This window comes from Chrysochloris asiatica, unplaced genomic scaffold (assembly GCF_000296735.1).
Source record: "Chrysochloris asiatica unplaced genomic scaffold, ChrAsi1.0 scaffold00301, whole genome shotgun sequence".
NCBI lineage: Eukaryota > Metazoa > Chordata > Mammalia > Afrosoricida > Chrysochloridae > Chrysochloris > Chrysochloris asiatica.
This window is the reverse complement of record NW_006408819.1, coordinates 2,235,009-2,244,787: the sequence shown is the minus strand read 5'-3', so window position 1 is coordinate 2,244,787 and position 9,779 is coordinate 2,235,009. Positions and strand designations below refer to the sequence as shown.

Here is a 9,779-nt window from a genome sequence, read left to right as displayed (position 1 = left end):
AATAATGAATTTCTGGATTCTCCTGCAAATTCCCCAGCTATAAACCCTCCGAACCTCCAAACATACCTTTATATTTGTTACAGAGTTCCAACACCAACTCATGAGTCCTCTTGACCCGGTATTCCGTGTTGTTGTTGACCGAGCTCCTCACTACACGTCTACCCAATCCGCCATCTTCAAGGAATGAACACATTATGTCTCTTCATATATTTATATCATAGGTTTTCTTTATACCATTTTTTTGTTTTTGTTTTTAGGATACAGATCCTTTAAGTGAATTGAAAGATTTACACGTAAGTATTTATTCTTCTTTCATACAACTTCATGTTAACATTTTAACTTTCACATGTTCATTATTAATATATAGAAATACAAGTTTGTTGATCACTCTGTTTTTTTTTTTTTTTTAGCTTTTTATTGTGAAATGAGTGTGGGTTTACAGACAAGAACATCAGTTTTATATTCAACAAATAACGCACTTTGTTTCATCCTCCATGGAACAACAGTCGTCCCACTTCCTCCGTGTGGCTTCTATTTCCATCCCAGCCACCTTCCCATTCCTTCACCTTTGTCCTTAGGTACATGCTGCCCCTTTGATTTTGAATGGTTGGCTGTTCCATCATTAATAGCGAGCATACCTTACTAGCGTTGTTCCTCCTATATACCTATGTACAATTCCCTCCATGCAATAAGGTTTCCACTTTCTCCCTGGGGTTCCTATTTGCATTCTACCCACCTTCCCATCCCTTCCCAACTTTGCCCTTAGGAAAATGGTGCCCTTTGACTTTTGAATGATTGATCATTCCATGGTGAGCATTCCTTACTAGTGTTGTTGTCCCTGCTGATAGATGTATCTACTGATTGACTGAAAATTAGACCACGAATTTTCCTTTCCAGACCTAAATGGTGGTTGAGGGCCACAGTCTCAGGTTCCTCCAGTCTCCAGTAAGCCTGGTCATTTTCTTTAAAAATAAATTTGTGTTTTTTCCCACACATTCTGCTGCTCTATGTGGGGCCTTCTAATGAGATCCCTTTCAAAGCAGCTGGTAGCTGGGCACCATCTAGTTCTTCTGGCCTCAGAGTCATGGAGACTGATGTTCAGCCAAGTAAGATGTAGAACACTGTCTTTGTGGATTATATTATACCTATTGACTGTGGTGTCCCATGAGATTATGGTCCTGAGCCTCCGGTTCAGCTACTCATTGCCTTAAGATGCTTGGTAATATCTAGGACGTTTTCGTCATTTTGCCTGCTATATGTTTCATCACATTCACAATTGTGTTTGCAGGAAAGCTAAAATACTTATGTACCAATATCCTCTTTCAAACTCGTGTGTATCTGGAGGGTAATCATATTTTTAAAACTGTCCAGACATCTCAGTTAATTGGCCTAATAATGTGTTTAGTGCTTATGGTCTACCTCCTATTTTGTTGAGTAGTAGCTATTGTCTTAACAGTATAGCAGTTGGCTTCTATTTGCCTGGAGCAACAGAGGACTAGGGAGAGTCAGAAACAGGAGGAGGAAATGGATTGTGTGGCGGATTGACTCCATGAACAAATGCCATGAGACAAAAACTGGATGGCTCCCAGCTACTACTACTGAACATTCTGATCAAAGACTATAGAAGAATCCTGATCAAATGGGGGAAATGCCGAACACTGAATCTAGATTTTCTAGAGTCATGAAAGCTGGATGAATTCCTGAAATAGTTTACCTGAGAGAATCCTTAGACCGTAAGCAAAAATATCCCTTGAAGTCTTAAAACCAAGCAATAATTTAACTAGTAAAGAAAGCCTTCCTTGAGCATCATGGGGTAGAAGTGGCAACATTAGCTTCAAAGATTACATAGAAACTTGAGGAGACAGTGACTTTGTGTGACTGGGGGAGGGACAACTCACAGAAGGAGGGCAAGAATGTCAAAATGTCACTGAACTGTATGTGTAGATATGTACAAGTGGTTGGATTGGTGTGTATTTCGCTGTATAAATTCTCAGCAACAACAAAATAAAAACAATTTTTAAGCTCTACAGAATAATTTGAAAAGATAACCCCTCCCCCCCAAAAAAAGAACATCTGTTTATGTATTCAAGCATACCTTTACCACTTTATTACAAAAGTAGAGGATCTAAGTAGCAGCAAAAAAGTCACAGGGCACTTATACTCTCTCCCAGCGTCTCGGAAACAGCAGGGGAACTACAACCCAAATTCCCTGACCTCCTGGAGTTTATGCTGCCATGGATGTTAATACCACAAAGGGCCATGGACAAGATCTAGGGGAAATTGAGGACCAGCAGGATGCAGGGATTGGCCCAGAGCTTTTCCAAGTCCTGGAGGGCTAAGTCAGCTAGTCCTCCCACTGGACTTTTCCCGGTTTAGTTTTGCTAACAGAGAGCTATTGGCCCAATCCTCCATGGAGCAATTACAAAGAATGCCATTCTCTAAATGCTCTTTAGTCCTACCATGGAGGTGGAACTTGAAGAGATGAATGGGACTCAGTTTCTACCCTGAAGGAGTTGCCGTTAGACTTGGCAACTCCTTAGTCACCTATGTCTAAGTGATCTTAGACTTGGCTTAAGTGATCCTTCCCCACACACTTCTCAGTGTGCTGTACTATGGTGGTTTGCATGTTGATGTAATGCTGACAACTTTATCACTGGTGTTACAATCCATTCACGTTTAATGTAATTATTGCTAGGTATGAATTGATTGCTGTGTTTGTGTGTGTGTGTGTGGTGCTTCTGGTTTCTTTGTTTCACATAATTTTCTGCACTGAGTTCATTTTATTGGTGGGCTTTCTTTTCATTTCTGTTGTGCTAATGTTGACTATCTGTTTCTGACTCGTCTCTCTTTTTTTTGGTAGTGCCTGTCTCTCCACTGTTCTTTTTTTGTTGTTGTTGGTTTTTAAGGTTTTTATTGTGGATTGAGTGAAAGTTTACAGGGCATATCATCAGTGTTACATTCAACAAATCATATATCTTGTTTTATTACATTGATTATAATCCCCTCCATGTACCATCAGTTAACAGTATTTTTCTCTATCCACTTTAACTTTTTTAAAAACATACAAACAAAAAAACCCACTCAGGCATATATAATAATTTACATTTCCAAAGGGCGCATTCTGCAAGTCTGCTCCTGGCCACCAGCTCTTAGTCCTTCTCTTCTTAGTCCATGAATCTAGGGTCCTCAGCCGCTCCCCCTTTTTATGCCCCCATCTCTGCCTCCATCTCTGGCACTGCTACTTCTCTGGATAAGGTCCCACACTCTGCTTGTGCATTCCTTTCTTGATGGTCCTCAGGTCCTCTGTTTCTGGACTGTAAGATTAACCACTCCCCCTTTTTTTGTTGCAAAACTTCTACCTTTACAACTGTGACATTTGCGATTAGTCATGTTAACAATTATTCACTATTGAATCTTCTTTTTTTTAATTTTAATTTGCAGGTGTATTAATTTTCTTTGAAGTTACACTGTTTGTGAACATCAGTTTAAGGTGGATTTCGCTGGTGTTGGCTGCTATCCTTGATTAGGTGGTATAGGAGCTAGTATTGGCTCTTGCCTAGTAGGTGAGCTGCAGAGGATCTGGTTGTGGTAGGGCTGTATGGGCAAAGTTGTTGTCTCCTGTTGGTTGGGAAAGAGGAAAAAACATACCCCTTCCACACACACACACACACACACACACACACACACAAGAAAACAAAGCAGTGATATCATCTGTCTGACCCATTACACAGAATGTCATTCCCTTAATGCTCATTAGTTGTACCATGAAAATTCATGGAGTCTGGTTTGTGTGTTGCTATAATGCTGGCAACTTTATCACTGGTGTTTCAAATACCAGCAGGTTCATCTAAGGTGGACAGGTTTCAACAGAGCTTTCAGACTAAGAACAGATTAGGAAGTAGGAATAGGGGGTCAATTTCTGAGGGATGAGCCCCTGAAAACATAATGAATGGCAACAAACCATTGTCTGAGATAGTGCAAAAAGATGGTTGCAAGGTACTTGAAATAATGACTGAGAAACTGTTGCCTCCTCATACAAGTGTCGACTTTAATGACATGGATGGCACAAAGGTTTTGAGACCTTCATTTGCTGATGGGGCACCACTCAGAATTAGAAGAAATAGCTGCAAACATCTATTAATAATCAAACTTAGAATGTATGAAGTAGGAGTCTAGTACAATTGGAAGTCATCAACAATGAAACAGAATGCATAAAGCCCAATATCCTTGGCATTGTTGTTGTTAAGTGCCGTCAAATCAGTTCCAACTCATAACAATCCTGTATGGGGTTTCTGAGGAGCAGCTGGTGGATTTGAACTGCTGACCTTGTTGTTCACTGTCCAGAGCTGATCCTACAGTGTCACATCAGGAGTGCATCCTAGGCATTAGTGAGACAAAATGGAAAGGTTTTGGCCATTTTGAACTAGACAATCATGTTTCATTATACTGAGAATGACAAATGGAAGAAAGATGGTGTTGCATTTATTGTCAAAAAGAACATTTCACGATCTATCTTAAAATGCAATGTTGGCTGCTTCATCTTGAACTTGGCCGTCTGTGGAAAACAGTGCCTGATACAGCAGGAAAGCTAAAGAGATGCTTCTGAGCTAGTAGCTGAGAGGAAGCCAGGCTTCAGACTGTACACCACTCCACAAAGACTGGAAGAAGGAAGCTGATGATAGGCTGGAAGATCACCAGTCTTTTGGGCCCAGTAGGTTGCTGTATCACATAAGTGATGGGGACCATCCACTGCTGTCACCGCGATGCTCCATCTTCAGCCAAAGTCAGAGATTCAACTTAGACCCTGAGTCTGCCCCATCCCCACCCAGCACTCCATAGTTTAGGATGCCCCGAAGTTCTTCACAATGCAGCTGTGGGGATGGCAAGGAGCCACAAACCATTACTCAACTCACAAAGCACATCCATATCCTCAAAAGGAAAATTCGGAAATACGAAGAAAAATTTGAACAAGAAAAGAAGTGCCAACCTTCGCATGGTGACAAGATGTCTAATCCTGACATTCTGAAATGGATGAATGATTTGCTAAAGACCGTAAACAGCTCAAAGAACTAAAGCTGAAGCTGTCAGAAGAACAAGGGAGTGCTCCCAAAGGCCCACCTACAAACCTGTCTTGTGAGCGACCCACAAGTCCCCAGAGAGAATGGGAAGCTAAAAGCCACAGGTCCTCAGCCCAGCTCCTCTGGAGAGGATACCACAGATGGTGTGCTGAAAAGCCTAAAGGAGAAGAGAGAGCAGCTTACCCCGCCGGAGGATCCTAAGGAGGAAGACGACTCTGATGAAGACTATCCACAGAGAAGCCAACAGTCTTGTTTGCCAGATCCAGCATCTCTCACATGCGCATTGGTGACCACCTCACCTACTCCAACGAGATTGAACCTGTTAGGGCCCTGCTACCAGAGGAAAAGAAGGACGTCAAACAACCAGCCTTCTTCTCCATGTCCAATTTACAAGGTAACCATGCCTGTACTCCTTGACCATCGAGAGACTTGGGCTGACAAGAAGACACTTCGGAAAGCCTTCAGAGAATTTGAAGAACAGGTTTTCAAACAAACCGGAAGAAGTCCACAAAAGGAAGATAGGATCCCAATGGCAGATGAGTACTATGAATACAAGCCCATAAAAGTCAAACTGAGACTACTAGAAGTCCTCATTAGCAAGCAAGATGTGGCCAAAACTATTTGAGGTTAGGAAATATTCGTGATCACTTTCACCCAAGGACAAATAATTATTTTAAATCAAATTTATTTTCTCCTGCCATTCCTGCTAAGTAGTTTTGACATACTGAAATGGAAGCACTTTAGAAGTAGGTTGTATATGAGAAGACATTTAAACAGGAAGCAAAAATGGAGTATAATTGGTGGTGGTGGTGGTGGGGGAGGAATCCAGCCTGTTGAAACCAAGGACAAAAGTAAGTCAAGTCAGTAGAATTATTATTTTTTAAAATTATTTCATGAAAACAAAAGAGCATAAAGCATCCAGTTGTTTAATGGGCTGCTTGTTAAAGTATTTAATTTTCAAAGATTGTTTGTGTTGATGTATGGGAAAGGCTAGTAAGAAAGTAACTTATTGGAGCTTCTAATTCATTTGAAGTGACTTTTCAAAATCTACATTGCTTCTTAAGTCTGCTAAGCTTTCAGTCGTCCTAAAGTATATTAGAATGTATCACTTTTTTTTTTTAAACTCTGAGTTTAAAAAACACACAATATTTTATCTGTTATTTGAAATTTTACATTTCTGATTACCAAAGTTCATTCTGATAGCATGTGCTTTGTGAATTACTATCTTTGTCTTTAATTCACAGATGTTTATATTAAAATACTGCATTAAAATTTGAAAACAGGTATTTTGGATAGATATGTGTCTGTAGTATATAATATGTTAACATAGGTGAGACTGCTAATCCTTTTGTTTATTATATCTAAGAATCTATAACCATTTTTCCATTGGGAATACGCATTTTTCTTAATGTTCCAAGAGCTATACTTTGTAAAGTCAAGATTCTCACAAGTTATTCTTGTTTCTGTACAAAATTAAAGGTTTAAAAATTGTTTGCTATGACATCTTAGTAAAGAAGTCAGAATATTTTATTTGCTTCATCAACTTTAAGTGTATATTATTTTGCTATTTTGTATAAACAAGTAGAAGATCAAATTTTCTCTCACGTAATAATGATGTCTGTATTTCTATTTTCTGTAAAGTAATGCATGATGTTAAAGAAATTCACATTTCCATATAGTTTGAATGGCAAGAATATTTCAGAGTCTTGTTGTTTTGTCTCTATTTCCTTGACATTTTATAACTTATGAATCAGAATAACATCTTTCATAAATGTGTTTAAAATCATCTACTTGTAACAGGACTCGTAACACAACTATTTGAGGTTTACAAACTAAAACTTTGATAAGGAAAATTGTTTCGTGACATGTATACAATTGCTATTAAAATGTAATGGTATATTCTATATTGTAAATATTTTATAAAACAATACAAATAAAATATTTTTCTGCTCTATTTATTATGTTGAAACACAGTAGTTGTTTCCTGTTAAGCTAATATAAATAACATAAATAACACTGTCAAACAACATGTTGGAAGTGCTGACAATTCCAGGCTTCAGGATTTAACTCATGCTGCAATTAACACCCTTTCATGTGGTTTGGAGTTCTTCCAGTATTTGTTCAGTAGATTAAAATAAATGCATATTTAAACACCAAAAAATAAAATAAAATAAAAATACAGTGCTGTCTGTGATAGGATGATATTCATACGCCTACAAGGAAGACCATTTAATACCACTATTACGCAAATTTATGCACCAACAACGAAAGCCAGTGATGAAGAAATTAAAGAATTCTACCAACTTTTGCAATCTGAAATTGATCAAACATGCAATCAAGATGCACTGATAATTCCTGGTGTTCGGAATGCAAAAGTTGGAAACAAAGAGGTAGTTGGGAAATATGGTCTTGGTGATAGAAATGATGCTGGAGATTGCATGATAGCATTTTGCAAGACCAATGACTTCAATGCAAATACAATTTTTCAACAACATAAACAACAACTATACAGGTGGAGTTCTGGTATGGTGCTATAGGATAAGCACTAGACTGCTAACTGCAATTTGAATCCACTAGCCACTCCTTGGAAACCCTATACGCAGTCGCTTGATGACACTTAACAACAATATACACAAAGACCTTACCAGATGGAATACGTAGGAATAAAATTGACCACATCTTAGGAAAGAGACTATAATATCTTCAGCCAATATAAGGCCAGGGGGATACTGTGGAAGAGACCATCAGTTGTTCATAACGCTACCTTGAAGAATAACGATGTAGCTGCAAAACACCTTATAACATGCATGAACCTTGAGGACAGACACTATGCTGAGTGAAATTAGTCAGTCACAAAAGGGCAAATATTGCATAAGGCCATTACTGTAAAAGCTTAAGTAAAGATTTAAAGATTAAAAGAAAAATTCTTTGATGGTTACCAGGGGTGGGAGAGAGGGCACAGAAATTCACAGGTTAGGAGATAGACCCATATAGCCTGGGTGATGGGGAGGGCAATATACAAGGAGGGGGAGGGAGTAGATGAACAAGGAAGATAGGGGAAGACTTAGGAAGGTATGCATAGGCTAAATGGGATAGAGGCAAATACTGATCTATACACAATCTTGGAACAACAATGCTCTGTGATACAGAGATGGAGACATAGTCTAAAAGAGTAAAGGAGGAGAAATAATGTTAAAGTGCTTGACTGTCTTGTGGATATTGGTTTCCCCTGCCTGCTACTGTAAAACAGACATTTTAAGTGAGATAGAAAGAATATTGGGAAATATGATTTCAGAAAGCTTCTAAGGCCATCTTCAGCCTATAACTGATTGGCTAACTTAAAAAGGGAATTAAAATTTGCACAGGGAGATAGGCTTCTTGGTAAGCCTTTGTGGTCTTTGGTGGAATCCTGATCCCCACCCAGAACCTTCTCAGGTGGGACATTCCCACTTGAAAAGACATGCAGACCAACCCAGAATGGCTAGAAGAACAGAAGATATTTCCTTTATTCCCCCCCCCCCAAAAAAAATATATATATATATATTTTTTTTTCCCCTAAAGTCTTCTTTGATGAAGTGTCTGTTCATGTCCTGTGCCCTTTTTTTTTTTTTTTAGTGTTTTATTGTGAATTATATGATAGTTTACATGGGAGAACATTAGTTTTACATTCATTCTATCGTAAATCGTTTCATTGTTATGGTTACAATCCCCTCCATGCATCATCAACCAACCAAAGGTTATACCCTGCAAGCCTGCCCCCTACACTATCCCCCCCGCCAGTCTTCAGTACATAGCCACTCTCCCTCTCTGAATCTAAAGTCTCCAGCTGCTCCATTGCTCCACGTCATCGTGTCTGCCTCCATCTCAGGCATCACTGCTTCTCTGGGTAGGGTCCCGCTCTCTGCTCTTCTGCGTTGATGGTCCTAGAGACCTCCGCTCCTAGACTGGAAAGTTAATCACTCCCCTACTTGCTATAAAACGTCTACCTTTACATTTCCAACCCTCACAATCAGTCCTGATAACAATTATTCACTATTGTATCACAAGAGACCCGTCTGCATTTCATTTCATCAGCTCCGCCTAGACAGATTGTATACTACTCACTGGAGATTCTGCCTTCCTCCAGGCCCCCTGGCTCTATGTTCCCTCTTGAAAGCTTGCAAGCCAGTCACTTCTTACCTTTGTAGTGCCCCCCCCCCATTTTGGGTAGCCAATGTCCAAGTTGCCCATCCCTGTCTACTCTGTGTGTGGAGGGGGTGGGAATTATTCTTGCTGTAAGGATTTGTTCCCTCTTTTGAGCTACTGCATCCATAGGTGTAGGTCAAGTTCATCAAATTGTATCACAGAAGATATTTCTTGAAGGAAAGACCTTTGGAGCCTAAGACAAGAAAAGTCAGCCTATCAGAGTAAATCCCATTCTAAGACTGAAACTCAAAGAAAACGCATGAGCAGTCTTGTATGCTTTCTTGAGACCGTCCTGGTCTACTTGTAAGTGGAAGTTGGGAAAATGCAGCAATGAAGACATGAATGGAGTTTGACCATGCTCCACAGACACCCATAGACCTTGAGATGAGAGAGAGAAGAGGAAGGGCTGGTGAGTCTGAACTTTAGGGAGATGTGTGAACTCTCAAGCCTATAGACACTGACGTAGCCACTGGGAGCTAGAGTTGAGAGTGAAGCGGCCAGCTGATCAAAGTGGGG

General features: G+C 39.7%; 1 pseudogene; it reads left to right on the top strand.

Moving 5' to 3' along the window:
- Window positions 1–5,703, top strand: part of LOC102812615 — a 51,814-nt pseudogene extending 46,111 nt beyond the window's left edge.
- The last annotated feature ends 4,076 nt before the right edge of the window (window positions 5,704–9,779 follow it).